At 43.9% G+C, this 19,129-nt stretch overlaps 2 long non-coding RNA genes across 2 annotated transcripts; one reads left to right on the plus strand and one right to left on the minus strand.

The window, feature by feature from the left end:
- Positions 1 to 595: 595 nt before the first annotated feature.
- LOC140525576 (uncharacterized) lies at positions 596 to 14,658 on the minus strand. The gene is made up of 3 exons (XR_011974068.1): positions 14,570 to 14,658; positions 13,378 to 13,556; positions 596 to 2,517 (listed from the first exon to the last, which is right to left on the minus strand). It is a non-coding gene; the product is annotated as an uncharacterized lncRNA (long non-coding RNA).
- LOC140525618 (uncharacterized) lies at positions 4,000 to 14,576 on the plus strand. The gene is made up of 3 exons (XR_011974078.1): positions 4,000 to 4,119; positions 6,629 to 6,719; positions 14,138 to 14,576. It is a non-coding gene; the product is annotated as an uncharacterized lncRNA (long non-coding RNA).
- Positions 14,659 to 19,129: the final 4,471 nt, after the last annotated feature.

Consider the following 19,129-nt stretch of genomic DNA (forward strand, 5'->3'; position numbering starts at 1 on the left):
CAAACCTGGTGTGTTATCCCTACTACCCACCATCTTTTAGAACAATGGCTCCCTTCAGGGATCACCTCAAAGGCCTTTCCTCCTTAACCCAGCTGTTAGTACCCCCATTTTGTATTAATTTTGTGCATAACCTATCGGGTACCTTCCCTGCCCCTACTTTGGAGGTCTGTGTAGCCCCAGCACCCAGCACAGCCCCTGGTCCCTAGGCTCTATCAATCTTGTCCATTGATAGAAGGGCTGCCTCTTCCTTAGGCAGGTGACTTCAGGAAAAGTGCTGCTTGGGTCAGCCATGGGTCTGATGGTCCCTGTCCATCCAATGGGGGGACAATGCTAGCTAGACTCCAGGAACTTTGAAAGAAGGTTTTCTCTCCAGCTGGACTCTGAATCTGGTGCATAGTAGGTGCTTAATAGATGTTTACCAACTAACCATCTGAATCTCCTTCATGTCATGTCCCTGAGTACTGTGAGGGATCTCATAAACCTTCAAGGCTGTAGCAAAACCATTTTTCTCATCATAAAAATTCTTTGTATGTACAGTGCCTTAACAGCTCATTTGGTCAAATTCAAATCAACAAATCTTTATTGCATTCCCATTACCAAAAAGTTACATTACATTTTTAAAAAATTTCTTAAAATTCAACCAGGACCCTGAATTCTATGGCAGGGATGGAAACTAGACTCAGGCTTTTATTGATAGAAGGGACTCCCAGGTGAGGGAACTCCTTCTACCAACACAGATAGGCACCTTCTCTACAACTTCCAGTCTCAGAAAGTTGCCTGAGGCACCAAGAGCTGAAGAGGTGACTTGCCAGAATGTGTCACAGGCCATTTTTCCTTGCTCCCTCAATTTTTATAATACTAAAAGGAACTGGATGTGGAGATAGAAGGGACCCCAAAGTCCCTCCAGCCGCTCCTTCATTTTTATAGAAGAAGAAAGGAAGTTTAAGAAAAGGGGCAGCCTCCCAACCTCCCAATGAGAGCCAGAAGGGACCTCCCAGGTCAGGGCCAATATTTTACAGGGAAGAAGGGAGAAACTGAGGCCTGGGGCCATGAAAGGAGTTTAGCCTGCGCCAGGAGTATGTGCACTGGGTGCACTGGGTGCTCTGACTTTCTCATTGTCCCCGAACTGACGATTCTATGGTATCTTATACACCGTAGTTACTTAATCAACGTTTGGTGGTTGAATGATCGATCTAGGTAGGAAGAAAAGTAGTACGCAGCTGTAGATGGTCACATGAGAGTCCAGTAGCCAGAACAGGTTTAAACAACAGTTCTGGGCATTAGTGGGAGGCTGGTCACTGCGCAGGACTCCATTAATTTACTGTTTGTTATTTAGTTATCGCACTGATAAGAAGTATTGCAGGAATCCAGAGAAGGGAGCCAAGTCACAGAAGGAGGCCTTGAGAGACAGAAGACCTTCTCTCACTGCATGACCTTGGGCAAGTCTCTTCTTGGGCCTCAACTATCTCCTCTGGGAGATGAGCCTCCAGTTCCCTCCAACATTAACACTCCGGGATCCTGGGATGATAGTGGGTGGGCAGGTGTGGGAAGCCTCTACATGAGCGGCCCCAGATCCGGATCCCATAGTTGAGGGCCCCAGCTGCTTCGGAGCTCTGGTGGTTGGAGATGGGGAGAGTGGGGGAAGGGAGGGAAGGCCGGATGCTGTGAGCCAGTGCTTAAAAAAAGACACACACACATCTCCTCCTCTTCAGGTCTGACCTGATGTTCATTTAAACTCCCATTTCATCTAGAAATAACTGCATGTTGTTGGTTTGTTTTTGTCGGGGAGAGGACCACATCACATGGATCGCTTACTCTATTTTGAACCCACTGCAGATAGGCGTGATTCTGGGGATTCATCAGTTTTTATGGTCAATAAACTAAAGGAAGGGGGGGACCCCCTCCCCTCCCCCAATCCTTATTCAGAGCTGTGGTTTCCTTCTCATTTCCTGGCTGCTAACTTTAAAAAAAAAAAATCTTTTTTCTTCCTTTTATGCTAGGTGTTACTTTAACTTAAAACCTTGGGGTCAGTGGACACCTGGTCTATTGGAGACCTCTCTTACTTAGCCAGTAGGCACAATTCTTTTTTAAATGGAGCAATGTGGCTCTAAGCTTCCAGCCCTGCTCCTGATGCCTGCCCTCAGGGAGCTCCCACACTATGAAGAGGCAGTGGAGAGAACCCTGGATTTGTGGTCAGAAGAGGTCTGTTCAAATTCCAGCTTTGCCTCTTAGACTTGAGTGACTTTGAGAAAGTCACTTGGCCCTGAGTACCTCAAAATCTGCCTCTGTAAAATGGGACATTTGGACTAGATGTTCTCTTAGGTGCCCTAACATTTCTTACATCTCTAGATCTTTGATACGAGGGTAGTAGGACAGGACCACATCATCTTCATCCTCATCAGTAATCAACAGTTATTCAGCACTTTCAGACAATACAAATCTTGTCTCACTAGATCCTTACCAACAACCCTGACAGGTTGGTACTATGACTGTAGCCATTTCCAGAGGCAGAAAAAGCTAGAAAACAAAAATAATGAACACCATCATATTTTTATATAGCATTTTAAGGCTCCCGAATATTTAATTTGATCCTTATAACAGCTCTGGGATATAGGTGCTATTACTATCCCCATTTTACAAGCAAGGAAACTGAGGTAGACAAAGGTTAAGTAACTTGCCCAGTGTCTCAGGCAGGATTTGAATTCTTGACCCTAAGAGAAGAGGCTACAAAACTATAATGTGTTAGAAGTGGTTTATCAGGTATACAAACCAAATGCCAAGTGACATTCAGGGTGCAGAAAGATCCAGGAAGACTTCTGGGAGCAGGCGGCGTTTGCTTTTGCCTTTAAAGGACTGGTGGGCATTTGGGGCATGGGGATTGGAAAGGGCATTGCAGGAAAAAGGGACAAGGTAGGGAAGTTCTGGCCCCATCCAAGGACCGTGGGTCATTCACATATCTTCATTTGGCCTAGCAGAGAGTAGTAGGATGAGATGAGGTGATCAGCCTTGACTGTAGAGCACGTGTGGGGATGCCTAATTTCCTCCACTCTGCAAAGAGGGGGTACCTATGGGTACAGAATAAGGTGTACACCACTAAGTATGGCCAGTGTGTCCATTTGCTTAGCTGTGCTTTTTTGTTTTGTTAGGCCACAAGAAGAAGGCTTTAGGAAGGGACTCATTTTGGGAAGTAAGGAAAAACCAATGAAACATTTATTCAAAACAAAACAAAGAGAGATCCTAAGGTGCCCAGTTGAGAAGGGCTCCAATTCCCTTTGTTCAAAAGCCATTTCTTTAATTAGGGCACCACAGCCAGCAGCTGGTGGAGGAGGGCTCAGCGGATGGAAAAAGGAGAGCCTTGTCCTTCAACAGCAGCTGAGGGCATCGGGTGACAAGGGCCCCCTAACAGCCCCTGGCACTGATCCCCAAGACAGGTTTGCTTGGAGAACCCTTTCCACCTCCTCCCACCAGGGTCAAAAAAAGGCTCCATCAGCTTTTCCTTCCTAGATGCCCGAGGGATTCTGAGGGTGGAAGGGCCCTGGGAGGTCATTCAGTCCAATCTGCTTATTGACACCTGGGGATAATAATTTCTAGCGCTGGGAGGATTTTTCATATTTTGATCACTGCATTTCCATATGATAGCTCTCCTTTGTAATCCTATGCACTTTATGCATTTTACTTTCATTCATTTACAAACATGATTCTGAGAAGGGTTTCATCCACCCCCAGACTTCACTAGAGGCCCAAGGGGTCAATGGCGCCAAAAGGGTTTCGAACCCCAACTCTGGTGCTGACCTCCCAGAGCTGTGGTGAGAATCAGTAAAGATTGCAGAGAAAACTTAGTCGTTCTGTTAAACTTCTTTACACAAGAAGTTAAGTGATTTACCCATGGTCACGTCATTTGTACGTGTCAGAAGGCTTTGAACCCAGGTGTCCTTGACTCCAAGGCTGACATGATACCCACTGTGCCTCGAGGTCCCAGGAGGGGCCAGAGAACGGGAGGGGAAGGATAAGTTGTAGTGAGGAGCGACCAGGACCTTTGTGTGGGCTGAGACTCTTGTTCTGCAGGGATGCACACTGGCCCTTACACTTCTGTGGGGTCTCTCTTGCCTCAAGAAGCAGGTGAGTTTTTTTTTCTTTTTCTCATCTTTTTTCTTTTCTTTTCTTTCTCCCTTCCTCCCTTTCTTTCTCCCTTTCTCTCTTTCTCTCTTTCATCCTCTTACCAGGCATTTGCAGCTTTCAGGCATGAACAGCCTTTCTTTTTGAAGTACCATCTCAGATTAAATTCTTCCATCAGACTGTGAGCTTCACTGAGCCCATGGACTGTCTTTTCCCAGTTTGTTGCTCTGGCTCATTGCATCCTGGAATCACAGAATCTCAGAGCTAGAAGCTTCTTTGCAACCATTTAGTTCCGTCCACACCCTTGACAGTACAGTGGACAGAGTGCTGGGCTCAGGAAGACCTGAGTTTAAATCCTGTCTCGGACACTTGCTAGCTCCATGACTCCGGGCAGGTCACTTCCCCTCTGCTGCCTCAGTTTCTTCATCTGTAAATGGGGATAATAACAGCGCTTGCCTCAGAGGGCTGTTGTAAGGATCAATTGGTATAATACTTGTAAGGTACCCTACAAATACTGTCTGTTAGTACTATGGCCCCCAGGAGAATTCCCTGCTAAAGGAGGCATGATGAAGCTAACCTCAGGCCATGGGGCAGCCTCCCCCATCTTGTTCCCAGTTTGTGCTTTGGGACCAAACTCAAGGACAACATTGCCTTCCACATGCCAGTCCTTTGAGCACTTGGAAAGCTGTCCCCTCCTGCCTCAGTTTCTTCCACTGTTCTTCATTCGACAATTCCTCAGATGGAAGCTAGAGGACCTCCCCCACCCTGGCTGCCCTCTCTGTGGGCTGTCTAACACTCAAGACTGGACAGAGCACTCTGGGTGCAGCCTGACCTGGACAGAATAAAAAGGGATTAAGGCTTCCTTATTCCTGGAGGCTGTGCAGCCCCACACAGCATTCAATTTCTTGGCTGCTCATTTCACCATCTTGACTTGTACGGAGCTTTCAGTTCACTAGAACCTTCAGACCTTTTTCAGACCCTCTGCTATGTAACCATGCCCAAGGAGGAGCTAAGTAGCATGCTAGATAGAGGGCTGGACTTGGAATCCAGCCTCACATACGAACTCTGTAACCCTGGGCAAGTCACTTAATCTTCCTAGACCTCGATTTCCTCATCTGTAAAATGAGTTGGGTGAGCTCAATGGCCACTTTAAATCTAAGGTCCCTTGAGCTGCAGGTCTCATAGCAGCTACTTGGGAAGCTGATTCTGTCAAACCCAAGAGGAAGATGTTATATTTATCCTCATTTGATTTCATCTCATTTAATTTAGTCTGAATGTTTGTGGAAATGAAGTGAATCGAATGATAATAGTAAGTATTTATAGAGGACTTTAAGATGTACAAAGCACTTTACAAATATCACCTCATTTGACACAACAACCCTAGGAGGTAGGTCCTGGTATTAACTTTCTTTTATAATTGAGGTTACAGACAGAGGTTAAATGACGTGTCCAAGGCCACAGAGATAGGAAGGATCTGTGGCAGGATTTGAATTTAGGTCTTCCTGACTGCAAGTCCAGCAGTTATCCACTGGGCCACCTAACTTAATTGTCAAAAAGAGGATACTGGAAGAACAGAAGGGAAATTCAGAGTCTCAGAATCCAGGGATCAGCCAGGTTAGAGAACAGGGAGGTCAAAGGACAATCCTGAGCCCTTTAGCATGGACGCCTCTCTTTCTTCTCATTCTGAGTTTTTTGAGGAAATGGAAGTGAATCCTACCTCATTACTTTGTTCACCCAAAGCAACTTGATAATCCCTTGATCGTAATCCCTTGAGCAGCTCCCTTCACCCTGGTATTCCTCAAAGAAGCATCCCATAAATAGAAGAGGAAACATTTAGGGTAGGGAGGGGTCAGTAGAAGAATTCCAGGAGTGACACTTTCTCTCAGAGGTGGAAAGTTCCAGAGAGGATGGAGGGGACACTACCACTTCTGAGACACAAGCGGCTTCTTTGAAACCATAATTCTCCCCCTTTTTTGGCTGGTGTGATGTGATGGGTAGACTGCCTCTGAGCCAGGGAGACCCAAGTTCAAGTCTCACCTTTGGTACCTACTAGCTTCTTAAACCTGGGAAATCATTTAATCTCTACCTGCCTCAGGCAACTTCCCAAAACTCATTTATTAAATTATAGAGAGGGCCTTCTTAAACTTGTTCTGAATCATGGATTTCTTTAGCAGTCTGGTGACTCACATGGAACCCTTCTCAGAATCATACATATACATACATATATATATTCATATTCGAAGGAAATGATAAATACAGTTAGAGTTTAGTGAAAATAAAGATGCAATTTTTTTCTCCTCCCAAGCTCATAGACCTTCTGAAATCTATCACAAACAGGGCTCCATGGCTCCCTCGTTAGGAACCCTTGATTTAGAGAGGTCTGCATCCTTGAGGACAGCCACTGAGTTGTAATTTTGGTTAAACATCCCTGTCACTTAGCATAGTACCTGGCAGGTTGTTGTTCAATCGCATCCAACTCTCTCTACCTCTATTTGTTTTTTTTTCTTGGCAGAGATACTTGCCACTTCCTTCTCCAGCTCATTTTACACATGAGGATACTGAGTCAAACAAAGTTAAGTGACTTGCCCAGGATCACACAGCTAGTAAGTATCTGAGGTCTCATTTGAACTCAGGAACATGAGTCTGTCAACATGGTGTTCAAAAAAAAATTGGTAATTATGTCAGGATAATTGATTTTCTTCATTATCCCATGCATTTTACTTTATGCACTTAAAACTGTGATTCTGAGGAGGGGTCCAGAGGCTTCCCTAGTCTGACTGCCAAAGGGACTAATTAGATTCATTGGAATTAAACCTGATGCTTCCTAGAGGTGAACCTCAGTTTCCTCCTCTATAAAGTGGATAGAATACTGTTTATACCATGTCCTCCAAGGGTGGTTGTGCCCCCTGTGAAAGGGCTTGAAGGTTAAGCCCTGGACACGTGAGTATTTTTATTCCGTTTGCGTCAATGACTTTGTGAGTCATCTCATGCTTGGATCAGACACTTGACGTCACTCCTGGTATTTCCTGCATTCTCTAGGCTCCCCCGTCACCCTCTAACAACTCTGAGTTTGGCTCCATGTTTGATGTCTACACTGTGCTACACATGGCGGGGCTGGCTCAGCCTGGAATTGGCTGCCCTCTGCTGGTTTCCTACAGTTACTACAGGGCTCTTCCTGCCCTGGTTCATTCCTCCCCAACCCCTAGTACTGGGCTCTTTCTTTGTGCTCAGTGATCTTCATTTGATCATTTGTCCTGGTTGAGAAGCTTCTTTTGGTCTAGTTCCTAGTGGTCCCTCTGCGATCCTTACCGACCACAATCCTTGGCAGCTTGGTCAACGCATTGCTAGTGGCCAATTTTGTCAACCAACAGCTTGACTTAAGTTGCATCAGAACTCTTGGCACTTGTTACCTGGATTTGGTGGTTGATCGGTGGAAGGAGCGAGAGACCTGGAGTAGGAGGACCTGGGTTTAAATCCTGACCCATCTCCCCACTGACCTTGAACAATCACTTCAAGAGCATTTTCTACCATGTGTTAGGAACTGGGGGTACAAAGATAATAAAGGAAATGTTTATATTCTGAGTCATTTGATCTCAGATTCAGCATTTATGTCTTTGATGTACTCCCATTAATCAAGCATTTGGGGCTTCTGCCTCCAACTTGTACAGTAGAATGGAAAGTCATCGAAGGCAGAGACTTCCCATTTTTTTAGTCGTTGTGCCCAGTACAACGTCTGGCACACGGACATCTCCTAAGAAATGTTTGAACTGAGCAGATTGACTTCCATGGCAAGTCTGGGAATGGGATTCCCTTTAAAGTTTTCCTTGGGGAAGATGGAGACAGAGCCCTCCATCACTCTTTCCTCCCTATGCTGTCTTCATCCTTGACCTTTCATTTCAGATCGTTCCACTGGGAAAGGGCTCTTGTCCTCCATGACGTTGATGAAACACTTCTGTTTGGGAGTAGTTCCCTTTTTTGAAATTAAGCAACTCTGTGAAAACCAGGGCCCCGAGGGGCAAGAAGATGCCCTATGAGTAGGCAAAGGGAAGAGGAAGTGGTTTGATTTGAGGGACTTTAAAAATGTTGGATTTTTTAAAACAGTCTATCTCCTTAATTACCTGGAACCCTGCCTCTAGAGTCATTGTTTGGGGGAAGACATCATATCTTTTAAAGGTCAATGTTGAAAGGCTGGTTTGTTACCTTTCAGGAATAGCGCATTCATCCTCTGGACCTGACCCAGATTACTCTATTATACAATGTCAGTGAACCCAAAGTCTTAAACTATAACTTAAAGCCACACTAAGACTCGAGGAACCCCTGTATTGACTAGAAGCAGTGTGGCCTAGTGGATGGAGTTGGTCTTGGAGCCACAATGTCCTGGATCCTGCCTCTGACATGTCCTGGCCATGTGTCCCTGGGCCAATCACTTGACTTCTCTGTCCTCCCTTCTCCCAACTTTCTAAGTTGGAAAGTTTCGGAGATGGTGCTAACCTGTATTGACAGAGGGAGTCCCGTACACTGATGAAATACCAGCTCTGACCAAACCCCCCAAAATGAAATGAAACACAGGACAAGCACATTTGGCCAATTTGGGGTCAGGACAGGGGGAAAGGAAAAATGTCTAGAACCTACATTGCTGCTGGCTCAGCGGTTTTCTTGTCTATGGTCTTTTAAATTTTGCACAGCATTTTCCTCAAAATTACCATTGAAGGTAGGTCAGTCAGTCAATCACTGAACATTTAAGTGCTTACCATAGGCCAAGCATGGGTCCTGCACTGAGACTCAGTGACTTGCCTAGAGTCATTCAGTTATAAGGGTCAGACTCTGTATTCAAACCCAAGAATCTTATGTTCTTTGCTTTGCTGCCTCTCAGGGTAGGCCAGGCGATGGTGGGGTACCACAACTTAGGGCCCTGGCAACAAGAAGGTTTGAGGCAGAGCTCAGTAGGGGAAAGGGGAGAGCAAGTCACCACACTGCCATCTTAGTAGGCCCTGAGACCACTGGGATCAAATTGTGAAGAGCCTTGAATGTCATTTTAAACTCCTGGGAGTTCCTGGAGTTTGTCTCCTCTGAGAGCCCTCCCTGCCCAGTCTCACTGGGACAAGCCAGAGCAGCAGCTACACACACCTTTTTTATCATTTAAACCCAGAGAATGATGCTCTGAAATGGTTGTCTTTCTTTATAGACCTAACTCCAGAGGAAGCCTGATTGAAATGAAGAAATACGGTTTCAATTTCAATTTAACCACATGATATTTGCTGTCTGTTACTTTCTTCCATAATAATTTTCATAAGAGTTTAAATGAGGAGGTTGGGCCAGATGAGCCCAAGAGTCCCTTCCAGCCCTAACAGAAAATGCCTTAACATCATTTTCAGCTCAGACATTGCAGAGTCTAAGTTCTGAGGCCCTCCTAGCTCTGACACCCCATGTTCTATGTTCTGAGTTCTCTTCCAGTTCTGATACGCCAAGCTCTAAGTTATTACCTCTTCCAGCTTTGAAACTTTTTTGTTCTAGCTTTTAAATCTCTACCCAGAGTTGACATTCTATGTTCTAAGGTCTAAGGCTCTTCCTAGTTCTGACACTCTGTTTTAAGTCTCCACCCAGAGTTAATATTCTAAGTTCTAAGGCCCTTCCCATCTCTGACATCCTATGTTCTAAGTTGTAAGTCTCCTCCCATAGCTGACATTCTGTGTTCTATTGACTCCTTCCAGACTTACAGTCTTCTGTGCTGCTGTCTCTGGCATTCAGTGTTTTAAAAAACATGTTTTTCAAAAACTCTGAACTTTTATCATCAACCCCTGCCCCACCCCAAGTATTTCCATGTGCAAAGTAGCCCAGAGAAGAGGGCTGTCTACATAACCTTAAACTGCTCTTTCATGTTGCTTGCATCCCTTCTCTCTGGTCAGAAGGTGGGTGGAGGCTTCATCGGGAGCTCTCTGGAGGCTCGGTCACTGCCTTGGTCAGAGTTCTTGCGTCTTTCAAAATGGCTTTTCTTTAAAGAGTTTTTGCTATTGGGTAAATTCTTATATTCTACTTCCCAGAATCTTTTGCATTTTATTACTTTCATATCCTTCCATTTGTTCAGCCATGCCACAATTGAAAGGTACTCCCATGGTTTCCAGGTCTTTCTTTCTTTTCCTTTCAATCTTTCCTTTTGGATCAGAGTGTCTGTTTTGCTCACGCCCATTCACACGGGGGGGGGGGGGGGGGGCAATAAGATGTAAGAAGACTGGAAAGGTAGGAAGGGGTCAGGTTTGAAGGGTTCTAAGAGCCAGAGGATTTTATTTTGATCCTGGAGGTCGAGTTCACTTTCATTGAAACATTTCTTAAGTGCCTACTATGTCTCAGGGAGCTACTGGAGTTTTGGGGTTTTTTTTGATAGGTACCTGGAGTAATGGTCAGGCATGGAGTGAGTCACAGGAGTGAATGAATTTTTTTAGACAGAAGCTAACTGAAATGTCAACTCAACCATGGGAGACCTCCCCATCTCCCCCAAAGGGAAACTCTCAAAAGTCCCTAGGGAGGATTTAGCTTCCTTTACACGTCTGCTACTTCCAATGACTCTTTCCATGAGTCTTTGCTGAATAGTATCTTACACCACAACAATCTTCTGGGAGGAGCAGCTTTCACAAATGGACTCAGTGTCACGTTTTACTCAACATTAGCTCTACCAATTCGGAATCATTCTCTGTCTATGCATGCATGCCATGATGAATGCCCCAGGCTTGATTGGAAACCTGGTTATCCTCATTTTGGAATGTTAGCTCTTCTTCAGATACAGCCCTTTCCAAATGCTCACATAGGTTTCCCTTGAGTCTTCTATTTGCTTTTCAAAGTTTCAACTCAGCTCTGGTATTTTCAGTAACCATAACTGGAAGTTCCCACTTCTATTAAAAGTTCATTTTCCTCCTATAGGATTATTCTCAGCTTTAGTTGGAAAGTTATTCTTGGTTATAGTACTGCATCTTTTGCTTTTGAAATATTGCAATCCAGGATCTAAGTGGAGGTTTCAACTACAAATCAGTTGTGGAAAGATCCCCTGGTCCTTGGGGAGCAGCCTCAAAGTAAATGGTCAGCTCTTCTGGAATGCCAGTTCCATCGATAAAATCTGATCAGTTTCTGACATTGACCCATTTGACTCCAGATCGGAAGCATTGCTCTCCGGATTCCTAACACTCACAGGTTCCGGGTTTGGGGCTGTCTACCTGATCAGGGTCTGAGAGGAGAAGGAGGTCAGGGGATACTGGTGATCTGGTCCATGCTGCTTCCTGCCTCTTCATCAAGGGGCCTTGCTCCCCCCTGGACTTCCCTGTGGGTGCAGTCTGAACCCTACAGAAACTAGCTATATATTAGCCAGATAAGACAGTAAGGTGGTGCAGTCGATAGAAGGCCAGGACTGGAGTCAGGAAGACTCATCACCTGAGTTTCAATCCAGTCTCAGATACTTCTGAGCTATGTGACCCTGGGCAAGTGGCTTAACTCTATTTGCCTCAGTTACCTCATCTGTAAAGTGAGCTGGAGAAGGAAACAGCAAACCACTCCACTCCAATATCTTTGCCAAGAAAACCCTGAATGGAGTCATGAGGAGTCAAGCATGAATGAAAAACAACTGAAAAATGTAACAAGAGGGGACATCTGCACTTCCCGAGTATAATGCCTTCTGCCAGTCCTCTTTAATCTTAATGTCTTCCTCCTGTATATACCCTGTTTACCTCTTTGTTTTCAGGATATCTCCTGCATTAGACTATGAATTCCTTGAGGGAAGGGACTATCTTTAACCTTTCTCTGTATCTCCTTCCCTTAGCATGGTGCCTGCACATAGTAGGTACTTAAAAAATACTTGTTGATTTGTTGACTTGACTTCAATAACATTTTGCATGAGGCCAAAAGCCCCAAGCAAGAGTTGACCCTGGTGGGAGAGGATCTAGATTTTGATGAAGGATACAGTGGTAGATTGAAAAGAGTTTTCACCTGATTTTAAATGAGGCGGAGGGGGGGGGGGGAGGCAAAAAATCAGAGCTGTTGGAGCATGACAAAGGAATTGTCCAAAATTCCCAGGACTAAGTATAGTAGCAAATAACAGCTAGGTTTGCAAAATGCTTTGCATGTGTATCATTTGATACTCATAACAACTCTGAAAGATGGGTGCCATTATTATCCCCAATTTCCAGAAGAGGAAACTGAGGCAGACAGAAATGAAGCTTGAAATGAACTTGCTCAAAGTCACACAGCTACTAAGTGCCTGACACTAGATTTGAATTCAGACCTTCCCGACTCCAGACCCAGAGCTCTATGCATTATATCACCTCCCTGCTTAGATGATGCTTTCCAGAATTGCCAAGTGTGAAGAGAAAGTCAAGCTAATGCAGACCCATGGACTGAGTCTGCTCAGATTGCTGGCTATGAGGGAAGTGAAGAAGGCTTCTGTAGCAACTGTTGTTCTGATACATGTATCTTTCATGACTTGAGCCCTCATCCAGTTGTGAAACTGGGGACTTCTCAAGCCAACTCAGATCTTGACTTGGGGCATCAGGTGGACTTCCCCAACAGCTGGGGCAGAGGAGTGATGGCCAAGAGCCTTAAATAATGGGCCCCATAGCTCCAACATGGTGTCGTGTGCATACAAAAACTTGGACAGAAGAAATTTCCTTTTTTAACTCTGCTGGGGGAAGATGGCAATGAGGATTCACTCACTTGGGAACTGGTTTCCTTCTCTGTTTCAGTTCAATGCATTTGTTGCTTCTTTGCTGCTGTTTCCCAGGTATCCTTCTGCTAGTGAGGTATTGTTAACCAAGTCATGATCTGAGTTGCTATAGAGGTCCTCAGTTTCACACATAGATGGGGGTTGAAGCCATAAAGGATGTATTTCATCAGAAAATCCACACCCCCCCCAACAGACATGAACTTTAGAGTGTGTGAAAGGCTAGCTGCCTGGTCTTTGGGCACTAGTAAAATGGGGCTAATAATACTAGTCATGAAGTGGTTAGAGCACCAGGTCTGGAATCAAGAAGACCTGAGTTCAAATCTGGACTCAGACATTTTCTAGCTGTGTGACCCTGGGCAAGTCACTTAGCCCTGTTTGCCTCTGTTTCCTCATCTGTAAAATGAGCCGGAGAAGAAAATGGCATAGCACTCCAGTATCTCTGCCAAGAAAATCCCACATAGAATCAGACACAACTGAACAACAGTAATACCTGAACTACTTAATACACACCTTTATAAACAAAGCATTTTGTAAATGGAAGTGCATTAGAAACTCACCTGAGAATTCAAGGCTCCAGAATGTCATGGTTTGGGAGCCACACTTGCTGCCAGAGCAGATTCCACTACTCCCCTCCTCCACTGATGCCTTAGGTGGGCAAGGTTGGTTTATCTCTTGCTGTAGCTCAGAAAATTCATCCTTTGCTGATGGGCTTCTCTGCACTGAGGAAGGCTGATCTCTGGAAAAGAGAAACACAGCTGTCCTTGGGCTGCTACATGAAGCCCTTCCCAATTGGTAAGACAACAATCAATCAACAAACCAATAAACATTTTTTAAACACTTACCATACGCCAGGTACTATGCTAAACCCTGGCAGACCCTTAGAAATCTCAGTGTCACCTCTAGAGTACACGGAAGCATTGGAAGAGGAAGATGATATACCCTCACACACATATATGTATACCTATGGGCACATAAATGCACATATATGCACATGTATGCATGTATGTATATGTGGATATATATGTGGATATGTGTATTTAGGTCCAAAGCCAATTTTAGATATATCCTAGCTGAGTAACGGTGGGCAAAATCATTTAACTTTCCGGAGCCTCAGTTTAGCCTCAGCTAAAAAATGGGGATAGAAATATTTTTACTACCTACCCCACAACCCTGTGAGGGTTGCTGCAGGGAAAATCCTTTGTGAACTTTGAAGCCCTGGAGAAATGTGAGCTGTTATTATTTTTATAATATGTATTATGTAATATTATTTTGTCTGGACTTTTTAAAAATAACATATTTTTTCTTTTTTTTTACTAGCTTCACTTCCTAATATATAACTTGCCTGCTGCAGCCCACTGAGTCATCCCTCATAACAAATGTAAGAGTGGAGATCATCTGAATCCATCAGTCATGCCATCTCGCTTAGATCACCTGGTCTATATACATTAATTAGGTGAGAGTGCCTCTGCTGAATTAAATAACAGATCAGTCAATCAAAATCTTTTGTCTATGAGTGGAAAGTCCTTGATCAGTTTAGAAGTCCTCAAAAGCTATTGAATGAAATAAAGTGATATTGCCCAGAAGTGTATTTTATAGGTTGTGTAGGTTTGTATGACTGAAAGCTAAGTAGGAATATAGGAATTTGAGCCTCTGGTACTTTAGGGTTGGATAGCCAAGTCCTTGAGGAGGAAGCAGATAGGAGGGGGCAAGAGAAGGACTTTGACCTTTGTCTCCTTCTTGGTCTCTTACCCACTCCATTTAATTGGAGGATCATCTTCTGAGCTTGGAGGGTCTGGGGATTCAGACTTTTGCATCGCAGCAGAGTCCTCAGAAGAGCGCCATGATCAGCAGTTGCATCAATAGCTGAGGACACACCAGACACACCGAAGAAAGTGGTTTTATGATTCTACCAGGAGCCCATCAGAAAAGCAACACCATGTCTAAGGAGACTCTCACAGCCCACATAGAGAAGAAAGAGACTTCCAGCAGCTAGGAGCAATGACCTTTGGCTACATGTGCCCTCAACCCTGGAGCCCACTTTCTCTGGACTCTGTATATACTAGTGAGAGGGAGTTGAGTGCTTTATAACAAAAATATTTTTACTATACCATCTTAGTAAACATTTTGGCCTTAAAGCTAATTAAGTCTGGCTGATTAATTTACATTCAATCAATAAGAATTATCATTAAATATCTCCTATGTGCCAGGCACTGTGCTCAAAGTGCTGGGGACACAAAGAAAGGTGAAAGGCAGTCTCTGCTCTCAAGAAGCTCACAGTTTAAGGGAAGAGACAACATATATATGACTATGGACACACAAGACATATGCAAGATAAATAGGAAAAACACACTGGTGGGGGCTCATGACCTATAGAATTAGAAAACCACTCCCAAGCCCCTCTGGGTTTCCTAGATCCCTAAACGGGAATGTAGTGGAAGGAGATACAACTTGCCAGTGTTGGTAGGAGTTGGGAAGTAGTTCCAGAGAATGTGCACAAAGAATGAAAAAGGAAGAGGATGAAAATGGTTGAGCAAAACCAATTAATACATTACCCATGTCCAACAGCATATGTAACATTCTTCTGTTAGCAAAGGAAGACCGAGAGGACTATTTTCTTTATTCTTCTCTGAGGCTCCCCTTGGTGGACTTGTCTTTTTCTTGTTTTAGAGAACTCGTGGTGACGAAATTCCCTTTGTCAAAGTGTATGGGCAACTCTTAGGCAATTAAGCAGAGGGTTAGTTGCCTGGAAGCACTGAGGAGTTAAGTCACTTTCCCAGGGTCATACTAACATGTTTATACAGACTTGAGTTCATTTAGAACCAGCAATTCAATCCAATTGAATAGATGTTTTTTCAATACCTTCTATGCTTGTGACTGGCCATTATAACATTGATCCTGGCTTAGAAGTCTTTCCAATTGTTTTCCTTGAAGCCATTATAGTCTCTGTATATACCGTATGTCCCTGTATGTACATTGGATTGGCTCTGAGCACTTCACTTTGCAATGGTTGCTATGGATCATCCCTTTCTTTCTTTCTCCTGGTGCAATGATTCCATTCTGTTCAGTCAGTGGGTCAACAAGCCTTTATTAGGTGCCAGTCATAGTGTTATCAGCACTGAGGCTACAGAGAAAGGGAAATACTGCTGCCTTTGGCCTCTAAGACCTCATGTACAAATAGCTATGGACTTAAATGTATGTAAATGAAAGGTAATAATCATGGAAGGATGGGGGCAAGGACTGGAAAAAAAATCCTGCAGAAGGGGGGATTGAACTAGGAAGCCAGGAGGTAGATGTGGGAAAGGAGAGTATTCCTGGCCTTGAAGGACAGATAGTACAAATACACAGAGATGGGAGATGTGTCAAGTGCAGCTGGATTGTAGAGGGTGTAGTGGGGCAGTAAAGTGAAAGAAGACTGGCTAAGTAGAAAGGGACCATGTCATGAAGGGCCTGGCGTGTTAAAAAGAAGATTTTATATACTGGATTTTTTCTCCTTTTTTCCATTTTATTATTTTTTAATTTTGAACTTAAACATTCAATAAAATAAGCTCTTCCAAGTATGCTGTAGAACAGGAGAGATTGTACATAAAACTATGAATCTCTCTTAACCAGAGTTTGCTTTTCTTTTTAAGATCAATTCAGTAAGTAACTTTCAAAGCGGTCCTTGATGGTGATCCTTCTGGATTCTACCAGTGGGTTTGCATTCCTCATTTGAAGAACACCCAATTACTTTCTGGTTCTTCACCTTGTGCAACAAAAGGTGCTGCTATCAATATTTGTATAGATGGGTCCTGTTCCTTTTTCCTTCTCTTTGGTATAGTTGCTTAGTAGTGGCATTGTTGGGTCAAAGCTATGCACATTTTAGGGTGGGCATGGTAAAGTGAATCTAGAGAGTTTGGAGTCAGGAACCCCAGAGTTCAAATTTTGCCTCAGTCACTGGTTCTGTAGCTTCAATTTCCTCATCTGTAAAATGAAAATAATAATCACGTGTATTTCACATATTGTTGTATCAAATAGGGAAATTAATTGTCTTTGTAATTATATTTATGTATCTTTGTAATATAGGCAGTTAGGTGGTGCAGTAGATAGAGCGCTTGGACTGGAGTCAGAAAGACCTGAGTTCAATTCAGTTTCAGACACTTACTAGTTATGTGACCCTGGGCAAGTCACTTCACTCTATTTGCCTCAGTTTCCTCGTGTGTACAATGAGTTGGAGAAGGAAATGGCAAACCACTCTAGTATCTTTGCTAAGAAGCCCCAAATGGGGTCACAAAGAGTTAGACACAACTGAACAACAACAAAAATCTTTGTAATTTTTTTTTTACTAATTTATGAAAGCTAAGGTGGTAAAGAGTCACTTTAGAAAACTCTGTTTCTATCAGTTTCCTTAATGGTTAAAATGGATATATTAATAGTACCTATTTCTTTTTTAAAAAATTATTTTTTTCATTTTCAGTGTTCTACAATCACTTCCATATATCTTAGATATTTTTCCCTTCCTCCCTCTCCTTCCCCTGTCTCTCCCCACTCCCTCCCTGAGACGGTGTGCAATCTTATATAGCTTCTGTACCTACATTCCTATTAAATACATTTTCACCTTAGTCATGTTGAATAGAAGAATTAAAATGAATGGGAGAAACCAAAACAAAACAAAACATAATAAAAAATAAAATGGTCTGCTTCATTCTGCAATCTGGTTCCATAGTCCTTTCTTTGAATGTGGAAGGCATTTTGCCTCAAAAGTCCATTGGGAATTTTTTAGGTCCTTGCATTGCTATGAAGGACTAAGTCTACCAGAAAAATTCCTTGCACACTGTGGTCGTTGCTGTGCAAAAAGTTCTCCTGGTTCTGCTCCTTTCACTCAGCATCAGTTCACATAAGTCTTTCCAGGTTTCTCTGAAGTCTTCCTGTTCATCATTTCTCATAGCACAATAGTGTTCCATTACATTCATATACCACAACTTATTCAGCCATTCCCTAATTGATGGGCATCCCCTTGATTTCCAGTTTTTGGCCACCACAAAGAGAGCTGCTATAAATATTTTTGTACATGTGGGATCCTTTCCCATTTTTATGATCTCTTTGGGATACGAATGATATCTGCTTCCCACAGTTGTGAGGATAAAATGGATATTTGTAAAATCCTTTGCATTATATAAATGATACCTCCTTCAGGGAGCGAGCTGTTTTCCGGGCTGCTCACCTGTCCTTGGTGCGTACCTATCATCCAAGTCTCACCTGTGGCTCCAGGAAGTCATGGCATGCACAGCAGCCACACCCCATAAACCTTCTTGGCAGATAGACTCATCCAGGTTGAGAGTAACAGACTTGCCTCAAACCGGCTGGTGAGTCAGCTTTCCATCCCCCAAGCACCTGAAGACTTCCTCTGGCAGAATCTGTGGATGAGAAAACTTGTTTCACCGGCTTTGAAGGCAGCTGAAGCAGGGGCTGTGGAGTGCTTAAAGCTTGGTCAGATGTTAAAGATGCCAAGGGCATCCAGTTGTCCTCACTTTTGTCTTATCACTGGACTTCCGTGACTCTGCAAGAGAGAGTGAGGTTGTAGACTTTGTGCGACTCTGCCTCACTGAAATCCAGCCTTAGGTCAATGTGCCCCTTAGGACAAGCAGCAGCCTTCTGTTGTTAATATTATCATTCTGGAAGCCCGAAAGTGCTAGAAAAATGTCAGCTAATATTCCAATGACTGTCATTTTTATTACTTATTGACTTTTTGGGGGAGGTGTAGTTTCAAATCGTTTTCCAGGATTGTGGAACTGTTTTTAACTCCACAAAGCAGTGCACAGGTGAGCCTGGGCAGGTGGCACAAGGTTGGATAGGTGTTACCAATCTGCTCAAGGATGATCTGAGTTCAAACCCTGTCAGTCAGTCAGTCAGTAAGCATTTATTTCAGGGATACAAAAGGCAGCAAAAGATAGTCCCTGCCCAACCTGCTCACAATCTAAGGGAGAGGCAACAAACAAGCAGCCATCTACGGGATAAAAAGGAGATGAGGAACAAAGGGCAGGCCTGGAATGAAGAGGGCTTGGGGCAGGGCTTCTGTAGAAGCTGGGGTTTTCGTTGGGCCTTAAAGATAGTCGGGAGAAGTCAGGAGATGTAGATGAGGAGGGTGAACATTCCAGGGATGGGGGGAGCCAGGGAACATGCCCGGAGAGGGGAGGTGGAGAGTAGCCAGGAGGCCAGCGTCCCTGGATCGAGTGTGTGGTGGGGAGGAAGGGGGACAGGACGGAAAGTCCTTCTGGGCCTCAGTTTCCTCGTTTGTAAAATAAGGGGACAGACTAGATACTGGATTCTGAG

The sequence above is a fragment of the Notamacropus eugenii genome, chromosome 1, assembly GCF_028372415.1.
Source record: "Notamacropus eugenii isolate mMacEug1 chromosome 1, mMacEug1.pri_v2, whole genome shotgun sequence".
NCBI lineage: Eukaryota > Metazoa > Chordata > Mammalia > Diprotodontia > Macropodidae > Notamacropus > Notamacropus eugenii.